Below are 9,371 nucleotides of genomic sequence, written 5' to 3' on the forward strand. Positions count from 1 at the left end.
TTAAGCTCCAAAACTCAGCAGCAAGGCCAACTTTAACAAACAATGCCAAAACTTGCTTTGATCTCATTTCTTTGGAATAGGACTGATATTAATCTGATGCCTGATGTTGTCAGCGTAATGTCTCATGACGGCTCTGAGCAGAATCAAACTCATCACCCGCTGCCAAGTTCTTCTTCTACTGCTTTTTTGTTCATATTTTACACTGCAAATTCTGGGGCTGGACTCCAGTGCTTTAACTTAATTAATGTGCATGTTTATCAAGCATGTCTGTCCTGTGCACACGAAAAAGCTCCCATTTAAATATACTGCCTTCTTAGTGAAGGGTCGTCTTCATCACATCACATCCAATTCAATTCAAACCAAAGTAGTTATTTTTCTGATGTTTTAATGCTGTTGAACTTTTGTAAATAATCTAATTGTTGGATTGAATTGAAATGAAATGGACCCAAGCCCTGTTTTCAGACAGGCAAAATCCTGTCTGAAACACAGTATGCTATGCTGATATGATGATACACAGAAGCCAAACATGGATTACTTACCTCAGTAGCACACACAATATAGAAGAACATATAGAAACACACAAAACTCATCACCAAACCAAAGTATAAGTGTATATATAACTTATTATTGTACATAATGTATACATTAATAAAGATGTATGGCAAAAATCTGCTTGTTGTTTGTATTTTATAATGTGATAACTGACTGACAAAGGATGAAACAATTATTATTCCAGTTTATCTCGTTGGTTTGGTGAGACATCAAGACTCAGAGAGTAAAATACGTGAAATAGTTCACAGTACTTACATTGTAAATACGCTTTTATGAACTCTGATGCAGTTATATTGTACATTTTATGCTGTATGCAATAAGATGACAGAACTAAGGGTCTACAGCCATGCTAACAGCTCTGTGAGGTTGTACTTAAGCACAGTGGTGCTTTGAGCTAAATGCTAACATTGACATGCTAACATGCTGGTGTTTAGCAGGTATAATGTTCACCATGCTTACCAATTTAGCTCGGCCTGTTAACATGCAGACTTTTGCTAATTAAGACAAAACACAAATTACATAAAGCACATTTGGTCATAAGCCAAAGTATGAGACGAGTTCCAAAATTGACCTGTTGATGGCACTACAGGAAAAGTCTGGGCATCACCAGAGTTTTTACAATTCATCCTGGGGGTGACATAAATGTCTGAGCAAAAACTTCAAGGCACCATTAATTGCAGACACCTTCCACTCAAAGCCACAGACGCCAACTTCGTGCTGGCGCTGGAGGAAAAGTCAGGGAGTCAGCACTCGCTCATGATCCCCAGAACATGAATGTCTGTAAAACATCTAAGGGCATCCTGAGGCCTCTTCAGTTTAATATCGACACCCTCCTATTAGATGAGATTATGGAAAACAAGAAAACATGTTACCATGATTATACAGACACACAAATTTACATAACTGTATCACCAGGGGACGATAATCCCATACAAATGCTCAGTAGTTGCACTGAACAAATCAACAACTGGATGTGAAAGAGTTATCTTTCAGAAAAAACATAAGTAACTGTTTTTTGAGCCAAGGAAGACCGACTACAAGTCAGTGCTCAGTAATGTTCAAAACCACAGTGATTGTTTCACAGTGGTTATGTTCTAAAGCACAAATAAACAGGCCTACAACTCTGCACAACATGTCAATACAACAAAAGCGATTCTTCACCCTGTTGCTCTGTCCTCAGTCTGCTCTGCCTGTGTCTAAATATGTGTAAAACTCTTTCTGCAGCTCTCACAGACAGTGAGCAGAGTAAAGAAACAGTGACAGCAACAGTCCTGTGCGCTGTATTGGCTGGGGGCTTCACACCACTGTAAAACAGGCTGATGCCCAGAAAAAGTAAGACAATACAGGCAGTGGGAAGAACTTGTGCAGATACAGACACCATCACACACTATAAGTGATGATCTAGAGTGATTTATTTTATTTTTATGTGAGCCTACACATTGTTTTTAGGGAAAATCCTTCACAGTAAGCCTTTAATTTTTAGAGTGCAGGACAGACTCTTAATCTCAGCATAAAAAAACATGATATACAGCATTAATAGAAAAAAAAAACTTCATAATTCGCATTTAAGTTGAGTAGCTTTATAGGCGCAGACAGACATACAACAGCCAGTACAGCACTGATCAAATATCCATAAAAATGTAATGATAATTTACATCATGTCAGAAGCAAATGACACTGATATACAGTAAACTAAATGACCCTATACGGCGCTCAATCCAACGCTGTTGTTTGTCCACCATGACAGCAGACGCTGACGAGGTCTGCTAATGACTCAGAGATACCAAATGGAAAATCACTAATCACAACATTTTCCAGCTCATTCAAAACTACCAACAGTTAATTATAGATCATTAAATGAGACAACATGGTTCATCAACTAAGGGATGATTTCATCGGAAAAATACTCCAGGACAAGATTAGTAGACCTTAATGTCAGTCAGGCATTAGTTCTCACCCACAAATGTACTTTCATCTCTCCCACTGACTTGCTACTGCAAGTTGAGAAGCCAAACCACTCCTATCATTCAAGGATAATAACTTATTTCACTTTATTTTATTGCACCATTTGTTTCTACACGGTGCTTTTTAATTATTTACTTTCACCAAACAATGCAGCACTAAATTTTCTATATGCTTGATTTCTCATATTTCTAATTTTAGATGAGTAAATGATAAAACCTGATCTGCACTAACACAAATCGTTTTTCTCAACCTTGAAGAATTTTGTTTTGGACAACATTTAAGCACATTTTTTAACAAAAGACCTTTTCTCCACCAGCAAGACATTAGCCACTACAGTGACTGTCACTTCTGCACACCACTCTGTCATCAAGCTTTCACTCTGTTTGTGTGGGTGTGTGCATTTGTGCCAAGATTCCCAAGGCCTTAGCTAAATGATTAGGTGTGTATGTGCTGGCTGGGGATCTTAAGTCGGGTTCATAGAAGGTCTGTCTGGCAGTGGAAAAGGCCAGTGATGCTGCTGTGGGGCATCGGGGCAGCATTGAGGTCTTTCTCTCATCATGTTTCAAACCCTCAAAATTGCCCACAGATAATCCAAGAGACTTTTAGTCTGATAACACACACACGCGCACGCACACACCTTGAGTACATACACACATGTATGAAGAAGCGTGTGTGTGTCTGTGTCTTCAGGGTCGGTTTCTGCGTCTTAAGCGCTTGGCTTGACTTTAAATGAGGAGGATGAAGCTATAGAGAGCCACTTCAGGGCAAGGAGTGCCAACCATGAGACTAATTAAACACCTGCCAGTCAGGAACATCTTCACCCTCCACACAACACCTACATGCACACACTCATCCCTGTCAGTCACCTACACACACATCAAACAGCAGGAGTATTGTCCAGACCTCAGACAGGTGTATCCTCAATAACTGTGTGCGTCTGTCTGGATTGCAGGATGAACTGTGTTCGCACTCTTTGTAATTAAATTGCTTTCAACAGCCAGAACTGCAGTACAATTATGCAACTAAAACAGCAAACTCACAAGGTAATTAAAAGAGTGCACTCAGTAGCGTGCAGATCCACGCCAGGCAACAGATGATGAAGCACCTACTGCAATGCCACCACAACTGCCAGATGCCACCAGCAGAGATTTGCCAACATTATCATGACCCCCCACATACGTTGTCCCAAGCTGGAACAGGATCTCTAACTGAAGCAGTTGTTGATCATGATAGAATTACTACCTGACAGATGTATGGAGTTATTTTTGGCAAAATAGAAGTTATCACTATATAGTCCATGTCTCAGTTTACCAACATGAGGTCTCTGTGACCTTGACCTTTGGCCACCAAAATTTAATTAGTTCATCCTTGAGTCCAAGTGCTCATTTGCGCCTCTGGCCACTGCTGTTGCCGGCGTGGAGTCATGACAAAAAGGTTTTTCAAAAGTTCAGAATCACAATGGTCCTTTAGCATACAGACATGAACATGCACAGAAAAAAGGCTGATGGGTCCAGCAGTATGCGAGATTAGCTGCAGACAAGCTCTACATGTTTTGGTCACACACATATGGACGCATGTGATGGCATTACGCCTGGTGCAGATAATAATGCATGTCCGAAAAGGAGCAGGAGGACGTGAGTACTTATCGAGTCCTACAACCTTTTTTTTTAATTTCATCAGTGAACTTTGTGTCCATCATGAATATTTCAGCTTTCTGCCCCAGCAGCTACCATACAGACTTAAAAAAGTAAAACATTCAAATGAAAGGCAGAACAACTAATAAGAACAAAACCATTAAAACAAACTAAATCAAAATTAACCTTCACATTCTGTCCCACATCTAACTATGCTCACACATAAAACATGCAGATAAACAATCAGCCGTGAAAAAAGAACAAGGAACAGCTATTTCCTACAGCTGCCATTTTGCCCCAACCTTCAAAAATCATGAGGAGAAAAATCGTTTGTAGAAAACAAGTAAGGACAGTGTATTCTCCAACAGATGGAGGAGCAGGAGGCAGGCACAGAGGCAGTGTAATTAAACGTATTTTGCTGAACAGAAGTGCTTAGAAGAACTGCGACACTGACAGACAGAAAAGAAGTAAATTATGCCGCAGGAGTGGTTTAAGAAGTTTCTATCAATGTTGAACCTCCAAGCTGATTCTGCCCGATTCACTGTTCTCCCTGAAGCAGCACATTTAATTTTTAAGTCTGAGATGGGTGAGGACTTGATCTTTTTGGCAGAGCATCTGTTTGAACCCACAAAAGACAAGTTTGACATTTTGGGAAACATGCTTCATTTGCTTTCTTGCATTAGATGAGAAGGTTGACACCGCTGTCATGTCTGCGCGTTAAGTACAAAGCTGGAGAGAGGCAGCGATTAGCATAAAGCTTAGCATAGCATAAAGACCAGAGGCAGGGGGAAACAGCTAGCCTTGGCTGGGCAGAAGAACGTTTACGTACAAATTCAATAAATTTGACATTTTGTTCATTAAAAGATACATTTTATTAATTAGTGAGTTTTAGATGTGCTGGAAGGCCATTTCTGAACTTTGGACAGAGCCAACATACGCTAAGCTAAGATAATAAGTTGCTGGTTCTAATACTATACTTAAGGCACAGACGTGACTGGTATCAATGGTATAATAAGAACAGATTAAGTTGCTTTGCCATCGTGGTAAGAAAAAATACCATTCCGTCACAGCCTGATCCAATAGAACTGGCACCAAAAAAAAAAAAAAAAAAAGCATAGAATGTTCTATTGTGATGTAATGATCCTTCCTTCTTTCCTTCTAACTGTTTCTTTGATGAAAATTAGGAAAACAGAAACAGAGACACACACCAAGTTTGGCAAAAACACGGCAGCAGGCAGAAATGAATGAGCAACATGTCTGGAAATCCTGAATCAGGATTGACACTTCATTTTTAACAGATCAATCGCTATCAGATGGAAGCCAAAGCAGAATAAAAGAAGTTAAAACAAACAGAAATTTGGAAAAGCAGTGTGATCTTAGCCTGTCGACCATAAATAACCCCTGACAGCTGCTTCCACTCACAACTCCTTCACACACTACCTCATTTACTGCCAGGTAGATTAGCAGACCCTCCATGTGCTTATTGCATTACTGCAGCAGCATATTTATACATATTGCGGCTGGTGGAAATAATATACATTTGGTGGGCTGCCATGTCAAATCACTGATTGACTTGACTTTATGGTTGTGCTGAGGTGGAACCGCTAATGTTTCCCCCTGCGAGTCTCCTCCCACCTACCAAATAACATTTTAATGAGGTTTAGCAGTCAGACCAGAGCAGTGCGACTCTCTGGGGTAATTTTCTGAATTTTTGGTCCACTGAAAAAACACAAACATAAATCAAGATCAGGTTATAAAGTCGTGCGGGTGATGCTGTGCAGGGCAGACTGGCAGGGTTAAGTGTGTTAGGTAATATGGACCAGACACCGCTAAGCTGACTGCAGTGCGTAGTGTGCCGACCAGACTTAACTGAAATCATGAAAGTAAATAAATCAGTCACTGACAGTTTCTGGAGCGGACACACAGGCCCCATCAAAGTGATGCTCCACCCCAAAATTATTCCTATGCCAAACATTCGCAACCTTTAGGACTGAAAAGCAGGTAGAGGAAGGTTGAAGATTCCTTCAGCCTAAGTTCATGTCACTTACAATAAATTCCCCTCAAAATTAGAAACTATAATCTTCATCTCCATTATCCAGCATGATACAGTCATATCTTTGCATATTTATACATACACACACACACACACACAGAGAACAGTTCTGTTCAGTGACAAAGTTCATGGTTATGGCAAACAAACTATGGTGACATTATGGTGATGTTATCTTGCAGCTGAGGAACTAAAACATTTTGTTAAGATTAATGAAAGATTGTGGTGACAGTTGGAGCATCTAATATGAACAGAATTCAAACACAGATTTGAAGATTCAGTCTTGACCTTGAGAAAACAAATGTGGGATAAAATGATGTCAACTCAAAGTTCACTGACTAGCTTTTTCCAGAGCGTTCGACTGTATCCTACGACTGCCTGAGAAAATTAATGAATGTCAGGATACACTCAAAAACCCAGTATATGAACTTGGACTTTATAATACTTTTTTATATGTTGTTTTTAAATTTTATCCATGCATTTAAGGCAGAGTAAAAAAAAATGCATGTGTACCAAATGAAATGGCCACTAAATGTGTATATTAGGGATGGAACAATATATCAAATATCACAATATCGCAATTAAAAAAATATCTCAATACCATACCAGATTGTGACGATATCTACAACAATATTAGATAGTTATGTGTTATTATTTTTATTCTATTTTATAAAAATGACCGCTACTGACCATGTAGCATGATCCATGTCCATTTTTTGCACACTGCTCAGTTCATCGCTGGCTGCTTCTGTTTTATTTCAGTAAGGATGGAAAGCAGAAGCACTTTAAGTTGAAAGGGAAAACTAATATTGTACAAACAAAAAATGCTACACACATCAGGATATGTGTCCTTTGCACTAAGCTTTAATTTTTTACCAAAACTTCAGTTTAATTTTGTCTTGCTTGTGTTTGGCTTTCTGTTGCTATATTGTCTCTTGGGTACACTGTTTTGCTTTATCTGTCAAAGCACTTTGAAAGTTATTATTATTGTATAATTACTTTTATTATCTTACCTTGAGTTTTTGATCCCTAGTGTATATTATATTCTTATAGATGGACAAAAGTAGAGTGGATTATGTTGCAGAAGTGGTTTGTAGCATTTGTTTTTCCTTTTTGGCTGAGAAAACCTGTTGACAGTTTTGTTAATGATGCAGAGTCAAATTGATCACAGCTTTCCCTAAATGAGAGAAACTGCGAACCTTCTTTCAAAGCCATAACTCAAGCCTGCAGAGGGCGAAAAGACTGTCACGTTAAGGTCATCTTTTTAATCAGTATCGGACTTAGATCTATTTATAAGGGAAAGTGTGGACAAAATTAAGATGAGGACAACTTGATTCTTCAGGTCTGCCAAAGAGGGATAAGCCCCTAAGCCTTACACACTCTGTATGTCCTGACCACCAAGTGATCACAACAAGATGGCATGATTGGTAACCCGACATTATTACATTCAACTGTTAAGCCAGTAAATGATGCAACTCTGCAACTGTCATGTGTTACCACTCTGCTTAATAGCTGTAGATTAAAGCCAAAGCAGAAGATGAGCTGCTAAAGAAAGAAAGTGATGACTGGCTTCACGGTGATCTCCAGGGTTCAGTCAATTTACACTCAATCTAGAGAGACGGACGTGCTCCAAGGCAGAAGAGATGGATGCTGAAGAAGCAGTTGATGATAGATAGATGATCTTGACAGAGTGATTTTATTAATCACCAGGGTCGGACCTGCACATGTACCCTGGGTGGCTCGGTGAACAATGGTGGTCACAGGATTGTTTACGTGCACTGAGCGCTGTTGATAATAAAGCCTGATGTTTCCATTTGATATCATCCAGATGCAACAAAATTCACAACAGCCACAAAGGGAATGCAACGTAAATACTCTCCTCCTCTGTAATACCGCAGCAAAGTACAATCCCAATTACAATAAACCTGGGAGGCTGTGTAAAATGTTAACAAAAAAAGAATGCAATGATGTGCAAATACTTTTTGACTTCCATTCATTTGAATACAACACAAAGACAAGATATTTAATGTTCAAACCTTATTGTTTTTTGTAAATATACACTCATTCTGAATTAGCTGTCTGTAGCAAGTTTCTAAAAAGTTGGGAAAGGAACAACTACAGACTGGGAAAGGTGTTGAATGCTCAAAAAACTGAAACATTCAAGAGGTAAGCAGGTTAATTGGTTAACAGATGACAGGATTATGATTTGGTATGAGAGGGGCGTCCTCGAAAGCCTCATTCACAGCAAATTTCGGGGTGAGGTCTAGTAGTAATCCAGCAGCAACAAATGCAAGTTAAGATGTGCAAAGAGAAAACCATAGATCAACAACATCCAGAAACGCTGCAGGCGTCTCTGAGGATCGAGCTCATCTGAGATGGACTGACGCAAAGTGAAAAAGTGTGCCACGGTCTGTCGAGTCCACATTTCAGATTCTTTTGGAAATCATGGACTGATGACCTCCGGGCTAAAGAGGAAAAGGACAAACCAGATTGTTACCAGTGCTAAGTTCAAAAGCCAGCATCTGTGATGGTGTGGGGCTGTGTCAGTGTCCATGGCATCATGGGTAAGAGTCACATCTGTGAAGTCCCCATTAATGCTGAAAGGTACACACAGGTTTTGGAGCAACATATGCTGCCATCCAGTCTTTTTCAGAGATGTCCCTGCTTATTTTAGCAAGCTAAGACACTTTCTGAGAGAGTTTTGGTACTAGACTGACTTATGAAGAATAGAAATACAACAACAGAGACCAGCTGAGACTGTTAAGCACTTTAAGTCTTATATCCAGCAAGAATGAGAAAGAATTTCTCTTTCAAAACTTACATATATTCTGTTTCTATTTGTTTTACACAGTACTTTGGAACTGGGGCTTCTTTTATCTATAACATAATCTCCTCTGCTTATGGCTGCTGACAGTTGGCGAAGCAATAAAAATGCAAGCAAGAGAAGAATTTAAGGTAGGATAAGACTTAATCAGGGTGATTTGCTCAGTAAGATCAAGGGGACTTTCCCCTTTCTGGTCTCTATAACTGTGGCCTGGCAACCGAGTTTCTGCCCCAAAGGAGATTAAAATTCTAATAGTTATTTACAACAGAGCAATAATTTTTAAAAGGGTAGTAAAAAGAAATTGTTTTCCTGTCATTTTGTACATAAATAGGACTTTTAACATTTT

This window comes from Lutjanus erythropterus, chromosome 8 (assembly GCF_056507025.1).
Source record: "Lutjanus erythropterus isolate fLutEry1 chromosome 8, fLutEry1.hap2, whole genome shotgun sequence".
Classification (NCBI taxonomy): domain Eukaryota; kingdom Metazoa; phylum Chordata; class Actinopteri; order Lutjaniformes; family Lutjanidae; genus Lutjanus; species Lutjanus erythropterus.